The sequence below is a fragment of the Mixophyes fleayi genome, chromosome 12, assembly GCF_038048845.1.
Source record: "Mixophyes fleayi isolate aMixFle1 chromosome 12, aMixFle1.hap1, whole genome shotgun sequence".
NCBI lineage: Eukaryota > Metazoa > Chordata > Amphibia > Anura > Limnodynastidae > Mixophyes > Mixophyes fleayi.
In genome coordinates this window covers 72,880,947-72,897,876 of record NC_134413.1, presented here as the reverse complement: position 1 = coordinate 72,897,876, position 16,930 = coordinate 72,880,947, and positions in this window count along the sequence as shown.

Below are 16,930 nucleotides of genomic sequence, written 5' to 3'. Positions count from 1 at the left end.
ACATCTTGATGTCCGCTTGGATTTGAATATGGGTTCCGTGATCTTTTCTTAAGAGCAAGTTAGGTGCAAGTTGCGTTCGGACTTGAATCAGGCCCTATATGAGCCTCCTCTTCAAGGTTCTCATGTTTCCCTAACATGATCCTCACCAGGTAGTGGTCCGGGTACCAGTTATTCCCACCAATGGTTCTTTAACATCCATCTTGCAAAGAGCCTGTGGTATGAATCAGCAGTCATTTTTATACCAGTATCATGTAAATTTCATCACTTAAATTCAAAGTTGAAATGTATTAATAGTCTCTAGTAACCTCTGTCCTTGTTATTCCAATTCACTGGCTTTCCTTTGTATTGAGAGTCATTCATTTGTTTCCCTCCTACAGTATGTTTGTAATGACATTTACTTTTTATTTTCCCGGTTGTCTTAGGAGAGTGTATCAAGCCCGAAGTCACCACCACAGGGATTTTATGTGGGCTCCAGCTCGGAGGTATTTTCTATATATATAACTTTCTAAAGATATAAGTCTTTCCATCAGTGGACTCTTCATTTTATATTTACTTATTTTACACCAATGGTATATGGTTGAGGTTGAAGCCATAGGTCCTGGTGGTGATGTGATGGTGGGTGGTCTACAGCAACATCAAACTGTGTGGAGGGGTAAGACAAAAAATGAAATCCAGTCTCCTGGATGAGTGTAATTAAAATTATTGCCCCCTTGTTGTTCATAATTAATCCCTAAATGATATTAATTAATATTAATGCCCCCTTGATGATTATAAATTATAATAGTGCCCCCTTAATGATATAATTATTTTAGGGTTTCTCTCTTTTTTCGTCTCTCTTGTGTCCAGCACCTGTTCACGCAGTGTGTGCAGGGAGGCCCCTGGACGTGACGTAATAACGCTGTCATACTTAGGGGAGCCGGGGGCCCCTGCATACAGTCACATCTGGGACTAGGTGCTGCTGGCAATTAAGATGGCAATTTTTAAAGGAGAACCCCGGCGTGATCTGTGTATCTGCTAAAATGTAACATTCTCAACTTGTATAAGTTAATGGTAGATGCAACTTATTTAGGAAATAGGACAGACTGTATAGGCGAGCATCACATATCTGGGGTTAACCATATTTACTTTTTATGTTCCCGGTTGTCTTAGGAGAGTGTATCAAGACCGCAGTCACCACCGCGGGTATTTTATATGGGCTCCAGCTCGGAGGTATTTTCTACATATATAACTTTCTAAAGATATAAGTCTTCCCATCAGCGGACTCTTCATTTTATATTTATTTATTTTACACCAATGGTATATGTTTGAGTTTGAAGCCATGTGTTGAGAGACTTTCATTTTTAAAACCCATATACTTCCTCCTACAATATGTTTGTAATGACAATTACTTTTACTGCCCCCGGTTGTCTTAGGAAGATGTACCAAGCGCCGGATCAGCACCTCCAGGAGTACATTTGGATTCCAGCTTGGCGGTAAGTATTGTCTAGGTATACAGCTTTCTAAACATATAAATCTTCCCATCAGCGGACTCTTCACAGATTGAATATGGTTGAGGTTGATGGGGCTTGTTAGTGGTGGGTGGTCTACACCAACAGCGAGCTGGGTGGAGGACTGGTGCAAAGATGAAATCCAGTACTTCTCAGGTACCAGATGCAAACATCCGATCTCTATTATCTGTCTGCTAATATGGGTCATTTCTATATCTGACCTTGAGAAAACTATCCTGTTCAGTCGTCACAATGACCGAAATATACTGTCTCCCGTTTTCTTTCTTTTCCTGGATTCATAGAACTCCCTTCCACTTACTTGTATACGTATGAATGGAAGAGGTGTAATATAATCTACAAGAGTAGATCAGTTAGATATGAATATTCCCAACGGTCTGTGAGGTCATTTTGGTGAATGATGTTTGAGAACAGAGATGTCTCATGTTTATAATGACATTTACTTTTTCTGCATCCTGTTTTCTTAGTGTTGTGCACCAACACCGGATACAGCTTTAGAAAAATATCTTCTGAATTACACCTTTAAGGTATGTTCTAGATATACAACTTTTTAAAATATAAGTCTTCCCATCAGTAGACTCTCCATATTATATTTATTTAACACAGATGGAATATGGTTGAGGTCATGGGCCTTGCTGGTTGGTGATGGTTTGGTGGTGGGTGGTCTACAGCAATGTGTACATATCAGATATCTATTATGCTCCTGTTAATATGAATAATTTCTATATCTGCACCTGATAAAACTATGCTGCCCAGTCATCACAATGTATAAAATATTCTGTCTTCTTCTTACTCACCCACTTGTATGAGTATGAGTGGATGAGGTGTAAAGTAATCTCCTTCAGTAGATCATTTCGACCTGAATAGATCTGACAGTTCATAAGGCCACTATGGGGAAAGATGTTTGAGAACAGAGATCTCACATCTATAATAGAGTTCTCTGGAATCAAATTGAATAAGAAAAGGTTCCGTACAGAGAGTGCTTGTTATGTGGCCATGGTGCACTGCTGGATGACTGACAGTGATGCCTCAATCCCTGACCATGGTGATAGTATGGTGATGGTGATAGTATGATGTTTAAGGGCAAGTTACTCCACCCAGTGCAGAAACACAGGGCCAGGCCAGTGCCTCCTATAGAGAAGCACATGGCAGCAATCTGCACCCAGGAACTTCTAAGATAAGAGAATTATACAGGTCACTCTTTCTTGCTTTAAAGACATAAGAAGTTTGGCAGTCAGGTGACATTTTTCGGACTTTGAGGTCATTACTCATAAGATCTGGTTGACCTGCTGTCATCATAGTGTGAATGTAGCAAAGGAGGCAGAGTTAGATTAAGGATTTGGGGGGCCCAGGGTACATAAGAGAGGGGGGCCCTATGGTCTAACGTTAACAGCACAGTGCCATCATTCAGGGAGAGAGTTACTAAGTCACATAGTTCTAAACCTACTACAATAATACACTATTAAATGTCATGTGTGTATGTATATATATATATATATATATATATATATATAAAATCATATATATATATATATATATATATATATATATAATAATGTAGTAATGTAGTAATCTATGTATGAAATGTAAAATTTACATAAATTCAAATTTGCAATATCATCCTAGACCCTAGTAACTCCTACTCTTGTTATAACAATTCACTGGATTTTCTCTGTATTCATTTTAAAAACCCATATTCTCTCTCTGTAATAACATTTACTTTTTCTACTCCTTGTTGTCCTATTAGTGCGCACCAAGACTGGAGTCACCGCCCCCAGGATTTTATCTGGATAACAGCTCGGAGGTATTTACTAAGATACAACTTTCTAAAAATATAAGTCTTCCCATCAGTGACCACTTCACATTATATTAATTTTACACAGATGGAACATAATTGAAGTTGAGGCCATTGGGCCTTGGTGGTGGTGGCGGTGGGAGGTCTAAAGCAACAGCAAGCTGGGTGGAGGGGTGGAGGGGTGGGGCAGAAAAATGGAATCCAGTTCAGATACCAGGTACAGCAGAGGATATGTGGAAAAATCAGATTTCTATTATGCTTCTGCTTATATTAGTAATTTTTATAGTTGGGCTTGCAAAACATTTAGATTTCTGTTGAGAACATGACAAAATATCCTACCCCACACTTGCTGCCTAGGTGTGATCTTTGGCTCAAAACTATCCTTTATTCCCCACATCCCATCTCTATCTCTCTGACCCCCTGACCAACATTGCTGTGTGACTGGATCATATAGCCCACTGAGCACTTTTTACAGTTGCAATCTGACCAATATACAATATATAGCACTTAACCTCATGTATCAAACTTACATTGTCCCATAGGTTGTAAGCTTGTGAGCAGGGTCCTCTTACTTCTCTGTCTGTCTGTATTACCCAGTACTGTTTTATTACTGTGTTTGTATCCATTTGTAAAGCACTATGGAATATGCTGGCGCTATATAAATAAATGATGATGATGATAGTACCAGAGGTAGCAAAAGTCAACACAAAGCCCAGGAGTAGAGCTGGACATCGGGAAATCTTCTACCTCCTGATAAAATTGATCTCTTTAGGATCGAGTGTTTGATTCCTGAGGGTTTCCCATTTCATGCAATGTTTGTAAATATCTGCTAAATTACACTATCAGCTACTATGATATCCTACTATTAGTCTGGGGATGGTCTTCTCATTTGTTTGGTTCACGTGAAGTGCTATCCTGTTTTACGAGTACTAGGAATGTATCTTTGGCTGTAGCTCCTAAAATTTCAGTCCATTATTGGTATTTGGCTTCCGCATGTAGATTAATATAACAGACGCAACACAAATATAATCTGCCTTGTTTGTTAAACCATGCGCATGTCCTTTTGGCTTTGTCTACCTGTTTCTTTTATTAAGCTGACATTCTGCTATCTATATGTCCTCTTTTTAATTTCTGTCCAATGCCGTCTACTTCTACTACTGGGAATGTCTTGTTATGATTGGTTACTGCAAGTTACAGCTCATCTGTGATATCTCCATCAGCTTAAAAAAACAAAACAACTTAATGCACATGCAGCCCCAGGAGTGAATTGCGTAAAACTAATGGTTGCTTCATGGTTAGGATATTGTACCTGTGTACATGGTTTACCCCATTGTGTAGTCATTCTTTTCATATGCATACATTTTATCAACAGTCAGAATTCTCAGCATCTGATGAAGTGAAGACAACTGAAGATGCTGGATGTGAAGTTCCCATCAATGAGGTATGGTGGCTTTTTGACTTCATATTTAGATGGATTCTATTATCCTCTGCAAAAGGTCTGATTGGCGGAAACAGATAGATCAGGGGGCGGCTTTGCTAAGTGCAGATAAGGCGCACAACTGTGTCTAGTTTTGCACTGTTATTTTAATGAGCTAGTTTGGGAGGAGAAGCTGCTTTTAGGGAAGCAACTGAATGTTTTGATGTTTGTATATGAGCCTTAGAGCTTCTGTAGTTCATCACATGACTTTATTAGAACACATAATGGTGAAGGAAGCTGGTAAAATATATTATGTCCGCACAATTTGTGCTCTTTAATTAAGTTACATTCAGAGGAGGGAATTCAATTGACAGCATTACTCGTGAGAATAACGCGTTCCTTGCACTATTAATGTTACTACGGTAATAGTGCACATTATTACCGTTAGTACGGTAATCTCAACATTGATTTTTGCTTGCAGCTCTGAAAGCCTTGAGTAGAGAGCCGCGTTAAAATTATCGTACTAACGATAATAGGGCGTGGGCTGCGTTATTCTCACGAGTAACGCTGCCAATTAAATTCCCCCATAGAACATCCAGGCCTGCAATAATAACTAATCCTTGTTACATTTACTAAGATCAGTATCAGTTTTCTTAGCAGGCTTGGACTCAAACTTTTTCCCCCTACAGAATACACATGAGAAACAGACAGCAACAGAACGTCTTCATGCTCTATGCAGCTTGGTCTCAGACTGTACACCATCCCCACCAGAAAGACCGCATGCCTCAATTGACAACATCCCTTCTTCCGTTCCCGTGGTCATCACTACATCACCGCAGGTGGACACAAGAGAGATCACCATCGAGAATGATGCACAAGCAGATTTTTCATTCTTCTGTTTGTGCTCATGGTGCTGCCTTCCAGCAGACCAGCAGCAGCGGAGGCAACAGCAAACATCTGGCACCCGGAGATCTCGTCTTCAGTCCCTGTGGAGGTGGATTCGTAAAAGATGTGGAAGGGTGGTTTCTGCGAGCAACATCAGTGGAAACCAAGACAATGGCAGCGCTGGGAACTGAGACATACCATCATGCGGCATACAGGGTGAGCTCATGTCTTGCACTGAAGGGTTAAGTTGTTACATAGTCTGATTCTACACATACTAACCTAGGAAACACCTATATTGTACTGATGCACTATCCACAATGTTCTACACATATATACACCAAGAAAATAATAATCAGATTCTGTTGGCTGAATCCCAAGGATTCAACTGAACACAAATCTTCCTAAACCTGCTAGGAATTATCCACATTTTAATCCAAATTCAGGATTCTGTACATCAATATATTTTACATATAATACATTTTCCACATTTAGAAATATAGCTGTAACATAAGTCTTCTAGTTTTACTCTTTCCTTCACCATCAGCCATCTAAAGATACAATATATTTACATAAATTAGTGGTCTTAAGTATGGATTTAACCAAATCTACCAGAGATCTTTAATTCTTCATATAAAACCTGCACATACTACAAATGTATTAGAAACATGAAATTATCTGATAGAAGAGGACTGGTGACTGTATCCGTCAGTGCAAGACATTTCCCCTGTTCATGAGCACGGAAAGATGGACACTGTTGCTGATTTAACACCAGATGTTTCATATAGATATATAGATATATAAATATATAGATCTATTTGTTTCATTTAGATATACAGATATAGATGTTTATGTATTATGCTTAAAATATTGGTAGTTACAAAAAAACAAAAAAAACAAAAAAATTATTATAAGAGTAAGAGAGGGCTGGGATTAGAAGTGATATAAACACTGAGGGTGCATGTAGATGAAAAGGTTAAGGTGACTGGCGGGTCAGGTTCAGGGCAGGATCATGCGTCCTCCCTGGCAGGTCATCGAGTGTCCCCTGCATGATTGCCTCAAATTTAGTTGACCCAGGTCAGCGAGCAGGTCCAGTCGCGGTCGGCTGACCGTAGTTTGTTTACTTTAGCACTGTTGGTGGATGCGGGGACTGCGGCTCCTGGGTCGGGGAGCTCTCTTTCTGTTTCTCCCTCTGCAGGTTCGGCTGGTTGTGTGACATCAGGTCAGAGGTCTGGGCGTGCTTCTTATGCGGAAGCCGCATCTACGGCCCTGGTGGGCCCGTCATCACGTGTGGAAGGTGGTAGTCGTGGATCAGTTGGTGAGCATGCCAGTAGGGTGTCTGGTTCTAGCTCTGATTCCAGCTCTTCTACCTCTGGGAGTGAGGTTCCGGACAGGTCTGGGAGGGCAGACACAAGATTGATGAAGCTCCTGGAGAGGAAGTTGTGTAGTACCTGCCATAGGGCGGGGTTGGAAGGTGTTGGTTTCAATGAAGGAAGCAGGATATTGAGGGACGATGTGGTGCGCTGTTCCAATACAGCCGTCAGGGGGATATTAGGTGCCGGGTGTGTGGTAAGATAGGCACAGGTTGTTTTGTGGATATGTTTGCCATCACTAATAAGGCTACAGATGATTTGGCAGCATCAAGGTCACGCTCTGGCGTGTTGACGAGGCATATCGAGAAATTGTCATACCTGGTTATTGAAATTGACACTGTTGCAGGGTGTTGTAAGCTTCCAATGGAGGAAGTAGCTAAGTTGAGGGGTGTGATTGATTCGTTTTAGGGTGAGTGTAAGGTGCAGTAAAAACAGGTGCAGTCACTGCTTGGCCTGCTTAATTTTGCTTGTAGAGTGATACCCATGGGTAGGGTTTTTTGCCAGAAGTTAGAGAGGGCTACGGTTGGGATTACAAAAGCAAGGCATTTTGTGAGGATATCCAAGGAAATTAGAGATTATATGGCTATGTGGTGCATGTTCTTGGAAAATTTTAAATGAGTTTGAAGCTGCTTTGTTTCGGCTTGAGTGTGTAAAGGCTTTTTTCATGGCTTACAGAAATACAACAGAGGGATTGAATGAGACCGAGGTGATATAAACACTGAGGGGGCAGGCAGAGGAAAAAGTACAGGCATACCAGGAGTTAACTTATCTGGGTTGTGGTAGAAATCTGAGTTATCCAATCAGTGGAGCCGGAAGGGGAGGGGTTTGCTTTCCTGAGGAGGCTTATAACATATAGGAAAAGGATGTGACTTCCTCTTGCCGGATAGATTTGTTAAGTGAGTATGGGCTCTCTGCTGTCCTGGTAAGTATTGCTACATAAACTGTTTTTTCACTGTGTTTTTTAACTGTGTTATACTGTTTTTGGTATTGCATTTATTGCTGTGATCGTGTTTATTTAAGTTGTATTTTCAGTGTTCTTTTCTTTTCACATTTCTTCCCAATCCATTCTCCTCCTTGTTTTCTCCACCTTATCTTTTTCCCCTAGTTCTTGTCCCTGCCCCCCCACTTTCCCCTCTCTCTTTTTCTTGTTTGTTTTTTGTTACCTTTTCCTTCCCCCATTATGCTCCGGGCCAAGAGAGTTAGGGTTCCACCCCACCGCCTCCCTGAGGCTTGTTCCCCCCCCCTCGGCCCTTAGTAAGCGGCGAGCCCAGATCCGGGCCTCGCCGACGGGTGTTTCCTCTTCCCCCCTCTTGGGTAGTGGGGTGGATGTCCCCGGCGGTTCCGCTGCGGCCGCGGCGGCTAGAAAAGTTTATGCGCATGCGCGACGACGCGCACGCACGCAGACGCGCGCGCATGCGCATCAGTCCATCCCGATTCCGGCGGCCATGTTAGATGCGGGCGCTCCAGGAGCGCCCGTGGATGCCCCTGCAGCCCAGTAGAATTGACAAGGTTGTATAGGGATATGTCTCCTGCTCCCGGTGGTTATTGGCTTAGACATAGTAATGGTTTTCCCCTTACAAAGTTTCAATTTTCAGCGGTATTCAAAATATGCGTGGTTAAGCTTGGTTTGAGTGCAGCGGACTATGGGACGCATTCCTTTAGGATAGGGGCAGCTACGGTAGCGGCAGAAGAAGGTGTGTCTGAGCAGAGCATTATGGCTTTGGGTAGATGGAAGTCTAAGTGTTTTAAGCGGTATGTCAGGCCAGCTGTGGCGCTCTAGCCTTAGACAGGGCGATGTAATAAGGCTGACCTATGACGTTGCGTTGCTTACCTTGTTGAAAGGGAGCGCGGAGGGTTTTGCCATTTCTTTTCTCCGGGGGCCTGATTGGCGGTGGCACCCCGGGGTTTCCGGTTTTACCTCCGCATGGGTCACCCTGCGTTATGCGCGAATGTGGCATTTTTTTGTTTTCAGTATTAATTATGTTTTACGTTTTGCCATTTAATTTACTACTAATAAATTACTCCATGTTGCAGGTGTACTTCAGGATGGGAGGAGTATTTGACTGGTAGGCCATTCATTTGTTTTTTGGGCCGGTAAGAGCGGCCCTGCTCATGATGTGAGCAAATTTTCCAGGGCGGAGTCAATTAGATGGATAGGTGTTAGGGGTATGCGTTGGGAATCTCTGTTGAAGATACTAAAAGACACAGAGAGTAGGTTTGGGCGCCCTTTAGAACTTGTAATTCACCTTGGGGGGAATGACCTGGGTAAGTGGTCCAGTTTAGAGCTCATTGAACATATAAGATCTGATGTCGGGGCCATTAAGTTACATTGGCCAACAGTTCACCTTACATGGTCCGATATTATCCCTAGGCGCAATTGGAGAGGGGCGGATAAACCAGCACGGATTGAGAAAGCTTGTGGGAAGGTAAATAGGGCGGTTCGGAAGACCTTTCAGGAAGTAGGTGGTGGCTGCATTAGTTATCCGTCCATAAGGGCTGTGTTGACGCAGTACTATAGGCCCGATGGTGTACATTTGTCTGATTTGGGTATGGCATACTTTATAGAGCAGATATTTGGTTTTCTTGTTTGGCTATGAGAGGTCGGTTGGTGGCGGGCTGCGGTTCCTGGTGGGAAACCTTAGCTGTAGCAGTAAGCAGCCCAATCAGCGGCCATTTTGTTACATTGAAGGCGTAGTAGGCACTCTCCTCTTAAAGGGATTGGGCAATTAGCAGAATAGCACTTCGGGTTTAAGGGGCTCCGCTTAGGCGGGCCGGCCTCAGCTAATATGCCAAATGGGGGAGTTTGGCATTTTACGCCTAGTCGAGTCCAAATTAGTTTGGACGGAATTTACAACTAGTAGGTGTGGCCTGGATGCTGATTGGTCTGTTTATGTTGGCCACCAATTTTTCCCCAGCAGGTTTCGCCTATAATAAATTCCTGACCTTTCAAACGCCAATTCAAGTCTCTGTGTCGTTATTTTAGTTGTTAAGTTAACTCTGGTAAAGGTTAAAGATGGTATAGAAGGTTGTCCACCATAAGCGGTTTACAGGTGAGTTGTTAGCTTCATCTAGATCGGCAATCGGTTCAGGGTTACTTCACAGAAATGTTGTGGTTAAGAATGATAACATAGCTTGTAAGATCCATAGATTGAAGACTGATCCTTTGGGTAGGGGGCGGTGGATTACCTAGCATCGTAATCAGGATATTGCAGTTTGCCCGCTTGAGTTTACAAGATTGTATAGAGATATGTCCCCTGCTCCTGGTGGTAATTGGCTTAGGCACCATGATAGGTACCCCCTTACGAAGGTCCAGTTTTCCGCGGTCTTTAAGAATTGTATTGCTAAACTTGGATTGGATACAGCAGACTATGGGACTCATTCTTTTAGAATAGGAGCGGCTACAGTAGCGGCGGAGGAGGGTGTGTCGGAACAGAGTATCGTGGCTTCGGGTAGGTGAAGGTCTAAGTGTTTCAAACAGTATGTTAGGCCAGCTGTTGCGCTTTAGGCTTAATAATGCAATGTGGTAAGGCTGACCCATGACATGCGTTGCTTGTCTTGTTAAAAGGAGGCTTGGAGGGATTTGCCATTTCTTTTCCCCGGGGGCCTGATTGGCTTGTGGCACCCCGGGGTTTACGGTTTTAGCTCCGCATGCGTCACCCTGCGTTGCGCGCAAATATATAGTAGTTTCTTTCTCTAATACCATGTATTATGTCTTGAAATTTGTTTTATGTGCATTTTACTCCATGTTGCAGGTTTACGGCAGGATGGGAAGCATTTTTGGCTGGTCGGCCATTCATTTGTTTTTTGGGCCGGTAAGAGTGGTCCTGCTCATGATTTGAGCAAATTTCCCCGGGCAGATTCAGTTAGATGGTTAGGTTTTAGGGGTTTACGTTGGGCGACGCTATTAAAGATTCTAAGGGATAGCGAGATAAAGTTTGGGTGCCCTTCAGTGCTTATAATCAACACTCTAGGCACCCAACCACCATGGCATTACTAGTGTTCTGTATTTAATAAATAGGCCTTCTTACCCCAACCAGAACTAAAATTAAATTAATAGCATTCTCAGCATTAACAGTTAAACAAACCCAAACCCCCCCCCCCCCACCCAACCAGTCCAAAACAATAAATTAGTACACATTTAATAATTAGGATATTTTACCCCAACCAGCCCGGCATTAAATTAATATACTTAAATACTTAAATAAATACTTAAATTTAATAAATAAGCCTCCTACCCCCCAAACAGCCCCAACCTTAAATTAATAGCTCCCATGTTTAATAATTAGGCCTCCTCCCCCCTAAAAACCCCAACAGTATATTCTTAGTGTTTATGTTTAATAAATAAACTTCCTTCCTCCCAACCTTCCCCAACATTAGATTAATAACATTCCGATTTGATTTTTAAATCAATTTCACCCCCACCAGCCCAAAAATTAAATTAATAGCATTTCCATTTAATAAAAGGTCTATTTCACCCAACCAGCCTCAATATCAAGTTCATAACGTAATATTTTCCACCATATTTAATTGCAGATGTGCTGGAAACAACATACTTTGCATTGCTGGGGAATGGGGTATTTTCTGTGGTAAAGAGCTGGCTAAGTCCTGATGATCTAGCAGCTTCAACCTTTTCTTTTGGGCTGGAAAATGTTGTTGCAGCTCTTGTTGTCTAGTAGCTTGGGTCTTTTCCTCTAGACTGCCACTCCTGTAGCATGTAGTCTGACAGCTTGACTCTGGGTAATGGGGATGACAAAAACCTGTCCACATCCCATGACCAAGATCGTTTCCCAGGAGCACATCTCACATTTATTTGCCAGCTCCCGAATCGAGACGTACCCTCACCGTGGGCACTTCGAGTCCATCTGGAACTGTGACTTTGGCAGTCTAGCCTGGCAATGCTGCAGCAGGTTCAGCAAGGATGGGGGGCTCACCACAGTGATTGAGGTCCCTGAGACTCTCAGGCCTTCTCCCTGCAATTGTCCAACTTGGGTGCTTCCACCTCTTTTTGGGTGTCTTTTTGGCCTCTTCACTGAGTCACTTTTCTCTGTGACATACGCCACTGGACTTTCTGGGGCAAGAACAATCTTTTTAGGCCCACCTCCCTTAGTCGGGTATGCAAGTCAGCCTGTGGGACAGTCTGGCCTTAGGTGACCGGTTTTCCCACAGCCATAACACTTCCTATCCAGTCTAGTCTGATGACTTCCAGGAACAGGGTGGAATTGCAGCTAGCTACAAGCACCTGGGTTAGTGGCTACAGTTAGGATCTGCCTCATGATGCTGCTTTAGCTCCTGCCTCTGGGACTATATTTATTATTATATTGACCCTGCAGTACCTGTGAACCACCAGAGGTGCTGTTATTCTGCCTTCTCTTCTCACTATCAGGGACTACTAGCTGCACTATGTTAATCATTCGCACCTGATTGTCTCCTATATATGCCTGCCTCTCCCAGTTTCCTTTGATGGTCATTAATGTTTCTGTGCCTGTAATGTTTATTTACCCTTGGACTAACTGCCTTGCTTTTTCTCTTTTCCTGTGGAAATCCTTGCTTAGCCAGTTTCTGCTTTTCTGTAAGCATTTAGCATTCATCTCTATCTTGTCACTTGGAGGTAAACCTGATATTTGCCTTATACCTGGAAGTCTGTTTATTCACTGATCTGGCCTGTGTTTAACTTGCATCACATTTACTGTGTTTTTCACTACATTAAACAGTTTAATACTTTCAATATATTTCTGGCTCCGTGGCTTTAATTACAAGGACCTAGTTTGTGGAACAGGATTGTAACTACTTGCTTGGCGGAGTGATCAACAGCAGAGGGATGTTCTTCAATTCATAAAATTCTTTGGTGTTGGCTGCTAGACTGGCGCTTCTGCCAGGGTGGCCAAACCACTACATTTTGATTTGCCAACTGGTCCGCTACTTCAAATATTATTGTGTTGTGGTCCAGTACCAATTTTTTCACCCTCTGTGTGCACCGGCGAGACAACTGCTCCCTGCAAATTAAACCATTTAAATCCACCCAGGTCTTGACACCAGATCCATTCATACATCTCATCACGAACTGCCACAGCTGGTTAGCAAATTCCTCATGGTTGATGAGAAGGCTTCTGCCAGATCCTCACATTTCTGCCAGTAGGTTCCTGGGGTAATAATGTAGCACTTAAAGAGAACTTTCTTTACCACTTCAGAGTCTGCACAGTCATCTGGGGTCAATACACAATAGGCCTCTAATGCACGCCCTTGCATTGTAAGGACCAAATAATTGACCCACTCCTTTTTGGACAAAGCATGGAGTTTAGAAATCATTCCAAACACCTGCAAGTGTAGATCACTGTCTCCAACACCGTCCTCAAATTCGGTAAAGTGACAGGACCCAAATCATGGTGCAGCAGATGATGACTTTTTACTGTACAATTTTTCTTGCTTTGCACAGGATTTCGAGATCTACCTTGGACATTGCGGTGTAGTTAACCATCTTTTGCATTCCCTTGTGTGGAAGGAGCTCTTCACTTGAGTAACTCGGCTCTCCAAAAAAAAACCCTAGCATTATCAAATTGCTTGCCACCAGTTATAAACTGTGACTGGATGGGTTTACTCTCCTACCCAGTGTTTGGAGAGGGAGATCTTAAACAGTTTAGTTGGGTTTCCTTCTTACTGTCTGTATCTGGCTGTTACTGACCACTTCTACTGGTGTCACCTGTCAGCAGATATTCACCGACTGTGAATGCCAACTGCACATGAGTTGTAGGAGAATAGTGTTGCCACCAGCTGTCCCCAGGCTCTTTGAGCTCTAGTATGGTGCTCTGAAGACTGGGACTCCTGGATTCATGTGTGAATCTAGGAGGCGCCTCCGACACTCCAGTCATCCTGTACTTACAAATGGGAACTGGAGTGGAGGAATTAAAGCTCTGGCTGAGCTCCGATCCTCACTGGACCAGCAGTGGGGTGAGAAGCAATTTCTTTTGTTTTATACACATTTAAAATAACATTTTATAAACACACATATCACTTTATACATTTCTACTCCTGGGCTAACCCTTTCAGCGCCAATATCTACATTTATATATTTATTAAAATACACTTTAAAATACATTGCACCTTCAGCACATAGCACTGGGGGGTTAACCCAATTGGCACCACAGCATTGGAAGGGTTAATCTTTACACGGATGGGAAACCAGCCACAGGGTATGGTAAAATCTACTAACTACATCTTATTAAGATCAGAATTATGCAATCACTCTGCCAGTGTGTTAAAATTTAATATAATCCTACTTTGTTGTACAGTGTCTGACAGTTCGCATTTTCCCAAGAGTTATATATATATATATATATATATATATATATATATATATATATATATAAAACTTCCAAGTTCAAATATAATATATATTTTCTATACTTTCCGATGCCTTGTGTTTTATATGATATTATACTTTCTTCACATTCCTTACATTGTACTACCACATAATTAATTATACTTTTATTAAAATAACCAATTGTTTAGTAATTCCCATGATGTTCATTATTTATTTTGTATCTCAGAGACAACAAAATTTAATCTGTAGGAATGAAACATGTTAAATGTTATCTAGATGTAAAATAAATTCCCTGATTAAGTAGATACAGTGTTTCTAGAGTCTTATTCTTTGTCTTAAACTGATTTAGATATTCCAGTCCTCATGTTCTCTCCAATCTATTAACTGCTACAGCTGCTGTACACGTGTATGCTGGTGCCCTATCATGTATATATATTCTTTAAAAGTCCCTTTCTGTTGAATATTGTGATGCCAAGACAATACACTGTCATGATAGTGATATGCTGCAGCAGAGGAGCACCTAAATCTGCATTACCACCTAATTGTTGCATGTTATCATGTTACTCACCTGCTTCTCCTCTCTCTGGAGCCCCGGGGCCTGCTCCATGCACAAGTGTTTCCCGTGGTTCCGTGGTTCATCTCACAGCTCTGACTAAATTGACATTTTGGCGCAGGGCCAAATTATGCAATCGACTCACCCCGCCCCCTTTTGATCTCCCCGAAGTAGAAGTATGAGTAAGCAGGATGATCAATCAGGAGTTGAGTCATGGAGATTGTGGCTTCTGATTGGACCTCCTGCTCACAAGCCACTGCCACAGCCATATGTACACGGAGGAGCCAGAAACGAAGGTGTCCCGGGAAAAGCGGCTGCATAGAGCAGACCCTGGAGCTGGAAAGGGGCAAAAAGGTAATATGTAACAATTATTTGATAATGCAACTTTAATCTCAATTATGTCAAGGCTTTTTAGGTGGTTTCACTATACCCAATGTATTGTTTTTAGTGACAAAGCCCTATATAAAATAAAATCCTTTCAGAAGCATAATTAAAGGGGTTTCCAACCATCACATGTATTTAATGGCTTGTATAGGCTTTACTCCAAGTTTTAGTAAATACACAACTTTTACGTCCTGGTTTCCCTCTGTACGTTTAACGCGTGTGGTGATACCACGGGGCAGAGCTGTGTGTTTGTGTTGCTCTGCTCTGCTTTCTGTATAATTGTATCCAGTGAGCAGCTTTATGTTGTATCCTGGGGCAAGAAAATAATCCACTCTCCCTGATGTTATAAATACATGGCTAAAATCACGGAAGGAGGCTACTAAGAAAATAAATGCTTGTAGTATCATTTTCAGGATGGTGTGTACAAGATAAAATAAAGCAATCTGAAGGTGGAACAAACAAGCAAAACATCGCACAGCTGGTATTTCAGTACATAGACATCAAACTAGGTGGAGCTTGATCTGCTCTAGTGGGGAATGCAAAATATCTTTACCATCGTTGTATAAAGGAAATGTATATATTGGGGTCATTTAGAGTTAGACGTACGTCATTGTTTGCATAAGATGTGTATTTTCATACTGCAATGATTCCAAAATCCAGAAAGTATATGTCCATATATAGAGTTATTTATATCGCTGACATCCGTCCGCCTTTGTCTGGAAAAGCAGAATAAGGATGTGCAGGGACTAGCATGCATGGGCTGAGCACAGTATGGGTGGGTTCATGTAATTGTAACATAACATCTGCAAATACGCCTTTTAGGGCTCGAACCTCATACAGGTATTAGATTTTTGGTGCAGGTATATGATGATGACTATCAGCCCTATTTAGCTGTTTCTAATTTGCTGATTGAGTATTGCGTAATTGACATTTCCATTTTTAATTACATTTTATATCTGCACCCCACTGTATCGGGGGGGGGGGGGGGCAGACCTACATTGGTCACAAAGAAACTGTTTTTGAGCTGCAGGCGTCTTGAGACTCAACATCAATGAGTAATTCCACTTTTTTGTGTACATTATTTCCAACGTACATTTGGTGCGCAAATGCGTCCCACTCTGAATAAGCCCCATTATGTCTTTATTGTACTAGTTATGATTTTGTTGTATATGTTGTTATGTGTACACTGTGCATGTGGTTATTTTACCATTTCCATGCAATACATTTTCTAATGAAAGAATTGTGTCTGTGTTTTTCTTCTTACTGTAGCAATAACTAGATATTTATGTGGATAAGAAATTCCCTTGCTATGGGCATATTTCAAAAGAGCTTTATTCACTACACAGAGAGAGAGGGATGCAACACTTTTTATTGTAGCTATTTGTTTGACTGTACAAGTCAGCTTCTCTTAGGCAAAATAGATGTACACTGGGACCAGTACCTGTGCAATACCTGTCATTAATACCAATTGCAAAATCAGGACAATTTAATCCAATTGCCAATCCACTCAAACCATGCACAGTTTGCCAAGAGTTCCCCCCGATCAGCCCAAACACCTTTCCTAGTAGGTTCAGCCTATTTGACCAACACAAATTGTGACTGTTCAAGGAAAGGTAGATGAGGTCTAAGGTTAAGGCAGCTCAGGGGTTATGGCTGCCCTCCCACCTCCTCCAGGTAAATCTTGGTCCTGCTCAGAATGTGGG